This window comes from Macrobrachium rosenbergii, chromosome 9 (genome assembly GCF_040412425.1).
Source record: "Macrobrachium rosenbergii isolate ZJJX-2024 chromosome 9, ASM4041242v1, whole genome shotgun sequence".
In the NCBI taxonomy this organism is placed as follows: Eukaryota; Metazoa; Arthropoda; class Malacostraca; order Decapoda; family Palaemonidae; genus Macrobrachium; species Macrobrachium rosenbergii.
In genome coordinates, this window is record NC_089749.1 from 42,885,971 (window position 1) to 42,900,651 (window position 14,681).

At 32.6% G+C, this 14,681-nt stretch overlaps 1 long non-coding RNA gene across 1 annotated transcript; it reads left to right on the top strand.

Annotated features, from left to right (window-relative positions):
- The first annotated feature begins 1,894 nt into the window (after window positions 1–1,894).
- Window positions 1,895–2,679, top strand: LOC136841737 (uncharacterized). Its single transcript, XR_010854073.1, has 2 exons — window positions 1,895–2,158; window positions 2,635–2,679. It is a non-coding gene; the product is annotated as an uncharacterized lncRNA (long non-coding RNA).
- The last annotated feature ends 12,002 nt before the right edge of the window (window positions 2,680–14,681 follow it).

The window sequence follows — 14,681 nt, forward strand, 5'->3', positions numbered from 1 at the left end:
GGGATGTCACTTACAAATATAAACGCTGTTTTATCATTTACACAGCCTCTTCAAGGCAGACTGTACTAACCGCATGCCTTGTTGATTTAGAATTAAAGAACTTATATGTAAATTAATTCGTAAATTTTGCCTCCTGCCTCAAAATTATCTTGTCCACGTAATCTTAAAGTAACGTATACCGTAAACTTGAAGAAATTAATGGGCCATGTTAAGTATACCTTAGTTTTACCAGACCACTGAGCTGATTAAGAGCTCTCCTAGGGCTGGCCCAAAGGATTAGACTTATTTTACGTGGCTAAGAACCAATTGGTTACTTAGCAACGGGACCTACAGCTTATTGTGGCATCCGAACCACATTATAGCGAGAAATGAATTTCTATCACCAGAAATAAATTCCTCTAACTCTTCATCAGCTGGCCGGGAATTGAACTCCGGCCCATCGAGTGACAGTCCGCAGCTCTAGGGCCATGTTAAAGTACTTTAGTATTAATGTGATGGAAGTATTTTCCATTTTGCGTGAGGACAGAGTAAAGTAAAAGTTTTTCCATTTCCTGTTGGGAGAAGAATACAGTAAATCAGCTGTGCAGACTGCTTGGATATCAACATACAAGCCCAAATGAAGGCTCGTATGTTTTCTTCCATGGGAAGCTATTATAATAACTCAGCAGTCTCGCACAATGCACCTCCCCCCAACCTAATTTACCCCTCTGTTTATTGACTAGAAATCAGAGCCCGCTATCAACATTCCGATGTGTCCCTTTTTACCTGGAACAGATACTGAGATGACACAGATAACAGGGGCCAGGAGGATATTTTATGCCACTCCCTTTTAAGAGGGTTTATCCCAACTAATCCTCTTAAGACGGCCTTCCTAAAGGCAAATTAAGCTGCCCGAATTGTCTTACACCCGCAGGACCTGGGAAGAGCCCGCCCCGCCCACCCACCCAGATTCGCTGAACACCTGGCCGTGATTCATCCTTTGCACCCGACTCATAGCCCTGGCCGCGTGCCTTATAAGGAAAAGGAGCAGTAAGTAGTAGTTAGTTAGTTATGGGAGAGAAGACAAGCAGTTAATTGTGGGAGCATAAGACATGCAGACGCAGTAAGAGTCCTCCACGCGGGCGAGCGGTAACTTTGCTGAGAGCTCCCCCTTCATCCCTGTCCGACTCCCGACTCCAGACTCCAGTCTCCAGTCATCCTCGAGAGAACCGCCATACGTGTGATCTTCCCTCGCCCTTATTTCGTCAGAGACCAGCTTCCCCTAAGAGGGACCCATTCGCAGTGGACTCATCTTGGCCTGTGCCCTACCTTTAATCAAGACTCCCTTAGAAGGATCTTCAGGCGTTGCAAGCCTTTTCTCAATTTACTTATCCATTTTCCCTTCAAATGCTTGCTTTTGTAAATATAATTCTTTAATTTAGCCCAAGTGTTTACGTAACATTTCCTTATGAAGTAGAGCCTTCAGCTCCTAAATTCTCCCCTTTTTCTTATTTTTTTTACGATTTCCCTTTACGCAAGTCAGGACTCCATGGCCAATTGAATAAAGTCACCGTTGCCGGCCTGTAGAATACCATAAACCCAGGGAAAATATGTAAAATATATATATATATATATATATATATATATATATATATATATATATATATATATATATATAAAGACAATATATATTGTTATAAATATCAGGCCTTTTGGCTTGATAAGAAACTGAACATTTTCAGTTTTAAAGAAGCAAATAAAATGATAGAGCAAAGTGGTACTTTATGGGCTGAAAAGTCGAGCCCAAATTTCCCCCTGTATTAAATTATTCCCCAGAGAGAACATGTGCATATGTCCTTATATTACCAAAGTCTTGTTTTATTCTCTCTCTACTGTGGACCCTCTTTTGTTCTAGGAAGTCGTACAAAGGAAAAAACAGCTCGAGAGCATCTTGTTGGCCAAAGAAGAGTTGTTGTTTTGGAGCCAAGGAGTCAGTGCTGAGTGAACCATCACAGAAGGAAGGGCTCTTCCGACCTTACAGAGCATCCCAAAGGGCAGCATCCCGATTTCACTCAATTGATGATTGAAGTGAAGCTACCATTCAGCCAGCTTGCCAACTCTACTGATGGAGGGAGGAGCCCACTCATGCTGTGCTAAAAGCAGAGACAAATTGTATAAGGTACGTCTGGTAAAAGAGAGGAGTCTGCTATTAAGCTTTATTCTTCACCTCAAACTTTTCTTCTTCAATTATCCCTCTCCTTGTTCTTTACAAGTGCAGTGAAATTATGTCAAGTGTCCCTTTGAATTCAGTGAATTAATGAATTAATTCTCTCTTTTGACAGTGATATATATATATATATATATATATATATATATATATATATAAATATATATACATATACATATATACATATATAACACACATATATACATACATACATACATATATATATATATATATATATATATATATATATATATATATATATATATATATATATATATATATATATATATATATATATATATATATATATATATATATATATATCAGTGAATTAATAACCTCCTCGAATCTTTGCTTTTCTTATTTATGTCCATATGATAGGGCTATCGAGGTAATTTATTCCCATCAGACATCTCTCTGCATTCCAGGAGTCGATGCCCATGTATGTGATTAGTGAAAGTTATTCTCCAACACAAGTTGCCTGAATTCCAAACCTGACGAACTGTTGCAGTCAAGAATACCTTAATTATCTGGGGAACAAATTTCCATGTTGCAGAGTGGTTCTTCTGTAAATCAGTGTATATCAGGTATTCTATCAGGCGACCTTCCACCTCCTTTTCACACTGTTTTTGATTTATGAAAAAATTGCGGCCCTATTAGCAAATACTAGAACTGGGCCATATAGTAATATCCCCGACCGTAATTCATTCCGATATATATATATATATATATATATATATATATATATATATATATATATATATATATATATATATATATATATATATAAATATACATATACATATATATATATATATACATATATATATATGTATATATATATATTGAAAAAACCATCATATGTATGTTTATATATATATGTATATATATATATATATATATATATATATATATATATATATATATATATATATATATATATATATATATATATATATATATATATATATATATATATATATATATATATATATATATTTATATACATCATGAATGATTCATATACAAGCATTAAGCTACAAACTTCCTTTAATATATTGGATATTAAAGGACGTTTGTAGCTTAATAATATATATATATATATATATATATATATATATATATATATATATATATATATATATATATATATATATATATATATAAACATATGCATATAATGGTTTTTTCACTAATGCACACGTGTAGGCATATACATACTGAGTTGGCCGTGTGGGTAAAGGCGTCACTGTAGTCCTGAGTTCTTGTCTTCCTTGGTTCGAGCCCACGGGACGACGAACTTATTATCACCTAAAAATTCCGCTTCAGTAACGTATATGAAAATATTATTTCCGAGGTAGAGCGAATTGGATATTAAGGGACGTTTGTTTGTATATGTGTAATATATATATATATATATATATATATATATATATATATATATATATATATATATATATATATATATATATATATATATATATATATATATATATATATATATATATTATATGTATATAATGGTTTTATCATATATATATAAACTAATGGTTTTTTCACTAATGCACACGTATAGGCATATACATACTGAGAGATGCGTATATAAAAGCGATAATTAATGTACAGAAACAGTTAAATAATCCTACTTAATAACAAAGAGCATTTTCACCTTACTACCTTTTCTCTCTCTCTCTCTCTCTCTCTCTCTCTCTCTCTCTCTCTCTCTCTCTCTCTCTCTCTCTCTCTCTCTCTAGCATGGGGAGTTGCATGCAATTATTACACCATCTTTAACAAAACTCGATCGTTTGTATCCAAATTTGCAGCCACTGTTTAAAATCATTCTTCAATAGGCACGAATGATTAAGATGGCTGATAAAATAAGGAGCCTGATAAAAAAAAAAGCAGTAGGATCCTGATGAATAAAAACAAACAAGCATTAGGAGCCTGATGAATAAAATCAAGCATTAGGAGCTTGATGAATAAAAATCAAGGATAAGGAGCCTGATAAAAAAACAAGCATTAAGAGCCTGATAAAAAAACAAGCAAAACGAGTATGATGAATAAGAAACAACCGTAAGGAGCATGACGAATAAAAAACAAGCATAAGGAGCCCGATGAATGAAAAAACAAGCATTAGGAGCCTGATGAATAAAAAAACAAGCATTAGGAGCCTGATGAATAAAATCAAGCATTAGGAGCCTGAAGAATACAGAACAAACATTAGGAGCCTAATCAATAAAATACAAGCAAAAGGAACATGGTAAAAAAAGCATAAGGAGCCTGATGAATAAAAAAATAAGCATAAAGAGCCTGATGAATAAAAAATAAGCATAAGGAGCCTGATGAATAAAAAAATAAGCATAAGGAGCCTGATGAATAAAAAATAAGCATAAGGAGCCTGATGAGTAAAAAACAAGCATTAGGAGCCTGATGAATAAAAAATAAGCATAAGGAGCCTGATGAATAAAAAAACAAGCATTAGGAGCCTGATGAATAAAATCAAGCATTAGCAGCCTAATGAATAAAAAACAAGTGTTAGGAGCCTGATGAATAAAATCAAGCATTAGCAGCCTAATGAATAAAAAACAAGCATTAGGAGCCTGATGGATGAAAAACAATCATAAGGAGCCTGAAGAATAAAATATAAGCATTAGCAGCCTGATGGATAAAAAAAACAAGCATAAGGAGCCTGATGAATAAAAAAACAGGAGCCTGATGAGTTTAAAAAAGGAGCATAAGTAGCCTGATGAATTAAAAAAAAGCATTAGGAACCTGATGAATAAAAAACAAGCATGAGGAGCATGATGCATAAAAACAAGCATTAGGAGCCTGATGGATAAAAAATAAGCATAAGGAGCCTGATGAATAAAAAATAGGAGCCTGATGAGATAAAAAAAGCAAGCATAAGTAGACTGATGAATAAAAAACAAGCATTAGAAGCCAGATGAATAAAATCAATCATTAGGAGCCTGATGAATAAAACACAAGCATGAGGAGCTCGATGAATAAAGAAACAGGCATAAGGAGCTTGATGAATAACAAACAACCATGAGGAGCCCAACAAATAAAAAAGAAGCATAAGGAGCCTAAACAATTAAAAAACAAGCAAAAGGAGCATGATGCATAAAAAACAAGCATTAGGAGTCTGATGAATAAAAACCAAGCATAAGGAGCGTGATGAATAAAAAACAAGCATTTAGAGCCTGATGAATAAAAAAATTCTATTACGAGCCTGGTGAAGAAAAATCTAGCATAAGGAGAATGATGAATAAAAAAACAACCATTATGAAGTTGATGAATAAAAAACAAGCATTATGAGGCTGATGAATAAAAAATAAGCATAAGGGGCATGATGGATATGAAAACACGCATAAGGAGCGTGCCTGATGAATAAAAAACAAGCATTAGGACGCTGATGAATAAAAAACAAGCATTCGGAGCCTGATGAATAAAAAACAAGCATGGGGAGCCTGATTAATAAAAAATCAGAACCTGATGAATAAAAAAAAAGAGCATGATGAGTAAAAAAAAATACAGTAGAACCTGAAGAATAAAAAATGAGCCTGATGAATAAAATGCAAGTATTAGGGGCCTGATGAAAAAAACAAGTATAAGGAACCTGATGAATAAAAAAATGAAACAAAAGGATCCAGATGAATAAAAAACAATCATCAGGAGCCTCATGAATAAAAAAAAAAAGCATTAGGAGGCGGATGAACAAAAAACAAGCATTATGACGCTTATGAAAAAATGAAACAAAAGGATCCAGATGAATAAAAAACAAGCAGAAGGAGCCTGATGAATAAAAAAACAAGCATTAGGAGCCTGATGAATAAAAAAGAAGCATAAGGAGCCTGATGGATAAAAAAAAAGAGGATCAGTAGCCAGAAGAATAAAAATCTAGCATAAAGAGTCCGATGAATAAAAAACAGGCAGTAACAGCCAGGTGAATAAAATACAAGCATTATGAGGCTGATGAATAAAAAACTGGCGTTAGGAGCCTGATGAACGAAAAACATGCATTAGGAGCCTGATGAATAAAAAATAAACCTTAGCAGCCTGATGAACAAAAAAAAAAAGCATAAGAAGCCTAGTGAACAAAAAACAAGCATAAGGAGCCTGATAAATAAAAAAAACAAGCATAAGGAGTATGATGAATAAAAAACAAGCATAATGAACTCAATGACTAAATAAGAAGCATTTGGCAGCCGGATGAATATAAACCTAGCATTAGGAGCCTCATGAAGAAAAAAAACAAGCATTAGGGCCTGATAAATAAAAACAAGAATAAGGAACATGATGAATAAAAAAAAAACATTAGGAGCCTGATGAATAAAAAAGAAGCATTAGCAGCCTGATGAATAAAAAAAACAAGCTTTAGGAGCTTGATGAATAAAACACAAGCATAAGGAGCCTGATGAATAACAAACATGCATAAGGAGCCTGATGAATAAAAAAACATGCATAAAGAGCCTGATGAATAAAAAACAAGCATAAGGAGCCTGATGAATAAAAAAACAAGCATAAGGAGCCTGATGAATAAAAAGAATCCATTAGCAGCCTGGTGAATAAAAATCTAGGATAAGGAGCCTGATGAATAAAAAACAAGCATAAGGAAGCCTGATGAATAAAAAGAATCCATTAGCAGCCCGGTGAATAAAAATCTAGGACAAGGAGCCTGATGAATAAAAAAACAAGCATTATGGAGCTGATGAATAAAAAACAATCATGATGAGGCTGATGAATAAAAAACAAGCATAAGGATCGTGATGAATAAAAAAACAAGCATAAGATCCTGCCTGATGAATAAAAAACAAGAATAAGGAACCTGATGAATGGGAAACAAGTATTAGTAGCCTTATAAAAAAAAAAAAAAGGTTTAAGGAGCATGATGAATAAAAAAACAAGACACTGATGAATAAAAAACGAGCATAAGGACCATGATGAATAAAGACAACATAAGGAGCCTGATGAATAAAAAAACAAGCATTAGAACCCTGATGAATAAAATATAAGCATTAGGAGCCTGATGATTAAAAAACACGCATAAGGAGCCTGATGAAAAAAAAAAAAAAAACATAAGGAGCCTTATGACTAAAAAAGAATCATTAGGAGTCTGATAAATAAAAAAAACAAGTATAAGGAGCCTAGTGAATAAAAAAAAAGCATTAAGAGCCTGGTGAATACAAATTCAGCATAATGAGTTTGATGAATAAAAAAACAAGCATAAGGAATTTCATGAATAAAAAGCAAGTATTAGGAGGCTGATAAATAAAAAAAAAACAAGCATTATGATGCTGAAGAATAAAAAACAAACGAAAGGAGACTGATAAATAAAAAAAAAAGTACGAGGAGCTTGACGAATAAAATACTAGCATGAGGAGCCTGATGAATGAAAAACTAGTATTAGGAGCCTGATGACTACAAAATAAGCAAAAAGAGTCTTATGAATAAAAAACAAGCATAAGGAGCCTGATGAATAAAATGCTTGTTTTTTATTCATCAAACTCCTTAGCTGTTTTTATTCATAAGACTCTTTTGAGTCATCCTAATACTGGCTTTTCATTCATCAGGAAGTATTTTATTCGTAGCTCCTCGTACTTTTTTTATTTATCAGTCTCCTTTCGTTTGTTTTTAATCATAATGCTTGTTTTTTTATTTATCAGCCTCCTAATACTACAAAATAAGCAAAAAGAGTCTTATGAATAAAAAACAAGCATAAGGAGCCTGATGAATAAAAAACAAGCATTAAGAGCCTGAAGAATGTACAACAAAAATAAGGAGCCTGATGAATAAAAAACAACCATAAGGAGCTTGATGAATAAAAAAAACAATTATTAAGAGCCTGATGAATAAAACACAAGCATAATGAGCTCGATGAATAAAAAACAAGCATTAGTGGCCTGAAGAATAAAAATCTAACATAATGAGTCTGATGAATAAAAAACAAGCAGTAGAAGCCTGATGAATAAAAAACAAGCATTAGGAGTCGGATGCATAAAAAATAAGCATAAGGAGCCCGATGAATAAAAAACTAGCATACGAATCCTGCATGATGAATAAAAGACAATAACTAGAAGCCTGATGAATAAAAAAAAAGCATAAGGAGCCTGATTAAGAAAAAAACAAGCATAAGGAGCCTGATGAATAAAAAATAAGCATTAGGAGCCTGATTAATAAACAAGCATTAGGAGCCTGATGAATATAAAACGAGCATAAGGATACTGATGAATAAAAAACAGGCATAAGGAGCTTGATATATAAAATACAAGCAGTAGGAAACTGATAAATAAAAAGTAAGCATAAGGGGCTGGATGAATACAAAACAAGTATAAGAAGACTGATGAATAGAAAGCAAGCATAAGGAGCCTGATGAATAAAAAAGAAGCCTTATGATGCTGATGAATGACAAACAAGTACTAGGAGCCTGATGAACAGAAAACAAGCATTATGAGGCTGATGAATAAAAAACGAGCATTAGGAGCCTAATGAATGAAAAAAAGCATAAGGATCCTGTCGGAAGAATAAAAGACAAAAATGAGAAGCCTGATAAAAAACAATCATAAGGAGACTGATGAATAAAAAACAAGCATAAGGAGACTGATGAATAAAAAACAAGCATAAGGAGACCGATGAATAAAAAAACAAGCACAAGGAGCCTGATGAATAAAAAACACAGCATAAGGAGCCTGATGAAAAAAAGTATTAGGAACTTGATGAATAAAAAAAGAATCATTAGGAGCCTGATGAATAAAAAACAATTAGGAGCCTGATGAAAAAAAAAATAAGTACATGATGAATAAAAAACAATAGTGTGATGAATAAAAACTAGCATAAGGAGCCTGATAAATAAAGTACAAGTATAAAGAGCCTGATGAATAAAAAAACAAGCATAAGTAGCCGTGATGAATAAAAGACAAGCATATGGAGCCGGATGAATAAAAAAGAAGCCTCATGATGCTGAAGAATAAAAAAAGAAGCATAAGGAGCCTGATGAATAAAAAAAAGTATAATGAGCCTAATGAATAAAAAACATGCAAAAGGAGCCTGATGAATAAAAAATAAATATTAGTATCCTGCTGAGTAAAAAGCATAAGGAACATAATGAATAAAAAACAAGCATAAGGAGCATGATGAATAAAAAAACAAGTGTTAGGAGCGTGACGAATAAAAAAACAAGCTAAGGAGCTTGATGAATAAAAAATAAGAATTAGGAGCCTGATGAATAAAAAAAAAGCATTAGGAGCCTGTTGGAGAAAAAAGAAACATTAGGAGCCTGATGAATAAAAAATGCATTATTAGACCTATAAATAAAAAAAACCAAGCATTAGGAGCCTGATGAACAAAAAACAAGCAGAAGCAGTTTGACGAATTAAAAAACAAGTATAAGGAGCCTGATAAAAAAAAACAAGCATAATGAGCAAGATGAATAAAAACGAGCATAAGGAGCCTGATAATTAAAAAAAAACATGCATAAAGAGCCTGATGAATAAAAAAGCAAGCATTAGGAGCTTGATAAAAGAAAAACAAGCATTAGGAGCTTGATAAAAGAAAAACAAGCATTAGGAGCTTGAGGAATAAAAAGCAAGCATAAGGAACCTGATGAATAAAAAATAAGTATAAGGAGCCTGATGAATAAAAAACATCCATAAGGAGCCTGATAAATAAAAAATAGAAGGATGATAGATAACAAGCATAAGGTGTCTGATGAATAAAAAAAAAACGTTAGGAAGCTGATGAATAAGAAACAAGCATAAGGAGCCTCATGAATAAAAAACAAACAGAAGGATTACGATGAATAAAAAAAGCATTAGGAGCCTGATGAATAAAAACAATGATAAGCAGCCTGATGAGTAAAAAACAAGGAAAAGGAGCCTGATGAATAAAAAAGAAGCATTAGGAGCCAGATGAATAAAAAAGCAACATTAGGAGCCTGATGAATAAAAAACAACATTAGTAGCACGATGAATAAAAAAAGTAGCATTAGGAGCCTGATGAATAAAAAAACAAGCATTAGGAGCCTGATGAATAAAAAAAACAAGCACTAGCAGCACGAAGAATAAAAAACTAGCATTAGGAGCCTGATGAATAAAAAAAAAGTATTAGTAGTAACGGAGAATAAAAAACAAGCTTTAGGAGCTAGATGAATTAAAAAAAAAGCAATAGTAACCTGACAATGAAAACCAAACATTAGGAGCCTGATCAATAAAAAAACGCATAAGTTGTCTGATGAATAAAAAAAAAACAAGTATTAGTAGCACTGTGAATAAAAAAACTAGCATTAGGAGCCTGACGAATAAAAAACAAGCATTAGGAGCCTGAAGAATAAAAAATAAACCTCAGTAGCCTCATGAATAAAAAAAAGATAAGGAGCCCGATGAATAAAAAACAAGCATAAGGTGCTTGATGATGGGTAAAAAACAAGCATAACGAGCTCGATTAATAAATAATAAGCAGCAGCAGCTTGATGAATAACAAACAAGAATTAGGAGCCTGATTAAGAAAAAAACAAGCAATAGGTGCCTGATAAATAAAAACAAGAATAAGGAGCATGATAAATAAAAACCAAGCATTAGGAGCCTGATGACTAAAAAATAAGCTAGGGAGCTTGATGAATAAAAAATAAGCGTTAGGAGCCTGATAAATAAAAAACAAGGATTAGGAACCTGATGAAAAAAAAAAAAAACAAGCGTTAGGACCCTGAAAAATAAAAAAAAAAGTACTAAGAGCCTGATAAATAAAAAATAAGCATTAGGAATTTGATGAATAAAAAACAAGCAAAAGGAGCTTTATGAATGAAAAAACAAGCATGAATGGGCACGATGAATAAACAAGCATAATGAGCCTGATAAGTAAAAAAAAAGACAAGCATTAGCAGCCCGATGAATAAAAAACAAGCATTAGGAGTTTGATGAATAAAACACAAGCATTAGGAGCCTAATAAATAAAAAAAACATGCATAAGAAGCCTGATGAATAAAAAAACATGTATAAGGAGCCTGATGAATAGAAAATATCCATAAGAGCCTGATGAATAGAAAACAAGGATTAGGAGTCTGATGAATAAAAAAGAAGCATAAGGAACATGATGCATAAAAAAAATCCATTAGGAGCCTGGTGAATGCAAATCTAGCATAAGGAGCCTGATGAAAAAAAAAACAAGAATAAGGAGCCTGATGAATAAAAAACACGCATAAGGAGTGTAATGAATAAAAACTTGCATTTGCAGCCTGATGAATAAAAAACAAGCATAAGGAGCCTGATGAATAAATAATCTATTATGACCCTGATAAAGAAAAATCTAGAATACGGAGCCTGATGAATAAAAAAAACAAGCATTATGAAGCTGATGAATAAAAAACATAGCATTTGGAGGCTGATGAATATAAAAAGAGCAAGCATAAGGATCCTGCCTGTTGAATAAAAAACAAGCATTAGCAGTCTGATGAATAAAAAAATAAGCATTAGGAGCCTGATGAATCAAGGAACCTGATGAATAAAAAACAAGCATAAGGAGCCAGATGAATAAAAAACAAGCATTAGGAGCCTGATGAATAAAAAATAAGTATAAGGAGTATGATGAGTAAAAAAAACAGGAGTCTGATGAATAAAAAACAAGCAAAAGGAGCCTGATGAATAAAAAATAAGCATTAGGAGCCTGATGAATAAAAAAAAACTTGAATAAGGAGCCTAATGAATAAAAAAAACAATCATAAGGAGCCTGATGAATAAAAAAACAAACATAAGGAGCCTCATGAATAAAAAAAGAATCATTAGGAGAATGATGAATAAAAAACAAGCATAAGGAGCCTGATGAATAAAAAAAAACAAGCATTAGGAGGTTGACGAATTCAAATTTAGCATAAGGAGCCTGATGAATAAAAAGCAAGCATAAGGCATGATGAATAAAAAGCAAGTATTATGATGCTGATGAATAAAAAACAAACGAAAGGATGCTGATGAATAAAAAAAGAAGCAAAATGGGCTTCATGATTAAAATAAAATCATTAAGAGCCTGATGAATAAAAAAACAAGCATAAGGAGCTTGATTAATACAAAGCAAGTATTAGGAGCCCGATGAATAAAAAACAAGTATAAGGAGCCTTATGAATAAAAACAAGCATAAGAAGCCTGATGAATAAAAAAAACAAGCACTAAGAGTCTGAAGAATAAAAAACAAAAAATAAGAAGCCTGATGAATAAAAAAGAAGCATAAGGATCCTGATGAATAAAAATACAAGTATTGGGAGCTTGATGAATAAAAGACAAGCATTAGTAGCCTGAAGAATAAAAATCTAGCATAACGAATCTGATGAATAAAAAAAGCAGTAGGAGCCTGATGAATAAAAAACAAGCATTATGAGGCTAACGAATAAAAAAAAGCATTATGAGGCTGATGAATAAAAACAAGCATAAGGAGCCTGATGAATAAAACAAGCATAGGGATCCTGCCTAATGAATAAAAGACAATGACTAGGAGCCTGATAAAAAAAGTACAAGGAGCCTGATGAAGAAAAAAACAAGCATAAGGAGCCTGATGAATAAAAAATAAGCATTAGGAGCCTTATAAATAATAAACAAGCATTGGGAGCCTGATGAATATAAAACAATCATAAGGAGCCTGATGAATAAAAAAAAGAAGCATAAGGAGCCTGATGAATAAAAAACACGCATTATGAGCCTACGAAAAAAAGTATATGGAGTATACTGAATAAAAAACAGTAGCCAAATGAGATGAATTAAAAACAAACATTAGGAGCCTGAAGAATAAAAACAATCCAAGGAGCTTGGCGAATAAAAAATAAGCACTAGTATCCTGAAGAATAAAAAAAACATTTATTAGGAGCTTGATGAATAAAAAAAACAAGCATAATAAAAAACAAGCAAAAGGATCCTGACGAATAAAAAACAAGCACTAGGAGCTTGAATAAAAAACAAGCATTAGTAACCTGATGAATAAAGAACAAGCATAAGGAGCACGATGAGTAAAACACAAGCATAACGAACCTTATGAATAAAAAATAATAATTTGCAGCCTGATAATAAAAAATAAGCATGAAGGGCCTGATGAACAAAAAAAACAAGCTTTAAGAGCCTGATGAATAAAAAAATCCATTAGGAGCTTGGTGAATAATAGTGTAGCATAAGAAGCCTGATGAATAAAAAACAACCATAACGAGCCTGATGAATAAAAACCACGCAAAATGGGTGCAATGAATAAAAAACAAGCATTTGGAGCCTGACGAATAAAAAAAATTTACTCCGAGCCTAGTGAAGAAAAATCTGGCATAAGGAGCCTGATGAATAAAAAACAAGTATTATGAAGTTGATGAATAAAAAACAAGCATTATGAGGCTGATGAATAAAAAGCAAGCATGAGGGGCATGATGAATAATATACAAGCATAAGGAGCCTGCCTGATGAATAAAAAAAAAAGATTAGGACCCTAATGAATAAAACACAACAATAAGGAGCCTGATGAATAAAAAATAAGAATAAAGAGCCTGATAAACAAAAAAAACAAGAATTAGCAGCTGATGAATAAAAATGAAGCATTAGGAGCTTGATCAATAAAAAAACAAGCATTTGGAGCCTGATGAATAAAAAACAAGCATAAGGAGCCTGATTAGTAAAAAAATTGGAGCCTGATGAATAAAAAAGGAGCATGATGAGTAAAAAAAAGAACCTGATGAATAAAAAAAAGGAGCCTGATGAATAAAAAACAAGCATAACGAGCCTGATGAATAAAAAAAGGAGCCTGATGAATAAAAAACAAGCACATGGAGCCTTATGAATAAAAAACAAGCATTAGTGGCCTGATGAAAAAACAAGTATAAGGAGCCTGATGAATAAAAAAAACTAGCATAAGGATCCTGATGAATAAAGAACAAGCATAAGGAGCCTGATGAATAAAAAACAAGAATAAGGAGCCACATGAATACAAGACAAGTATTATGAGCCAGATGAATAAAAAAAAAAAGATAAGGAGCCTGATGAATAAAAAAACAAGCATAAAGAGCCTGATGAATAAAAAACAAGCATTAAGAGGCGGATGAGTAAGAAACAGGCATTGTGAGGGTGATGAATAAAAAACAAGCATTATGATGCTTATGAAAAAAAAAATGAAACAAAAGGAGCCAGATGAATAAAAAACACGCATAAGGACCCTAATGAATAAAAAAACAAACATTAGGACCCTGATGGATAAAAAACAAGCATTAGGAGCCCATTGAATAAAAAAAAACAATCATAAGGAGGCTGATAGCCAGAAGAATAAAAATCTAGCATAAGGAGTCAGATGAATAAAAAACAGGCAATAGCAGCCTGATGAGTAAAATACACGCATTATGAGGCTGATGAAAAAAAAAGAAGCATAAGGAGCCTGATGAATAAAAAAAACAAGCATAAAGATTCTACCTGATGAATAAAAGGCAAGATTAGGAGCACGATGAATAAAAAACAAGAATAAGGAGCGT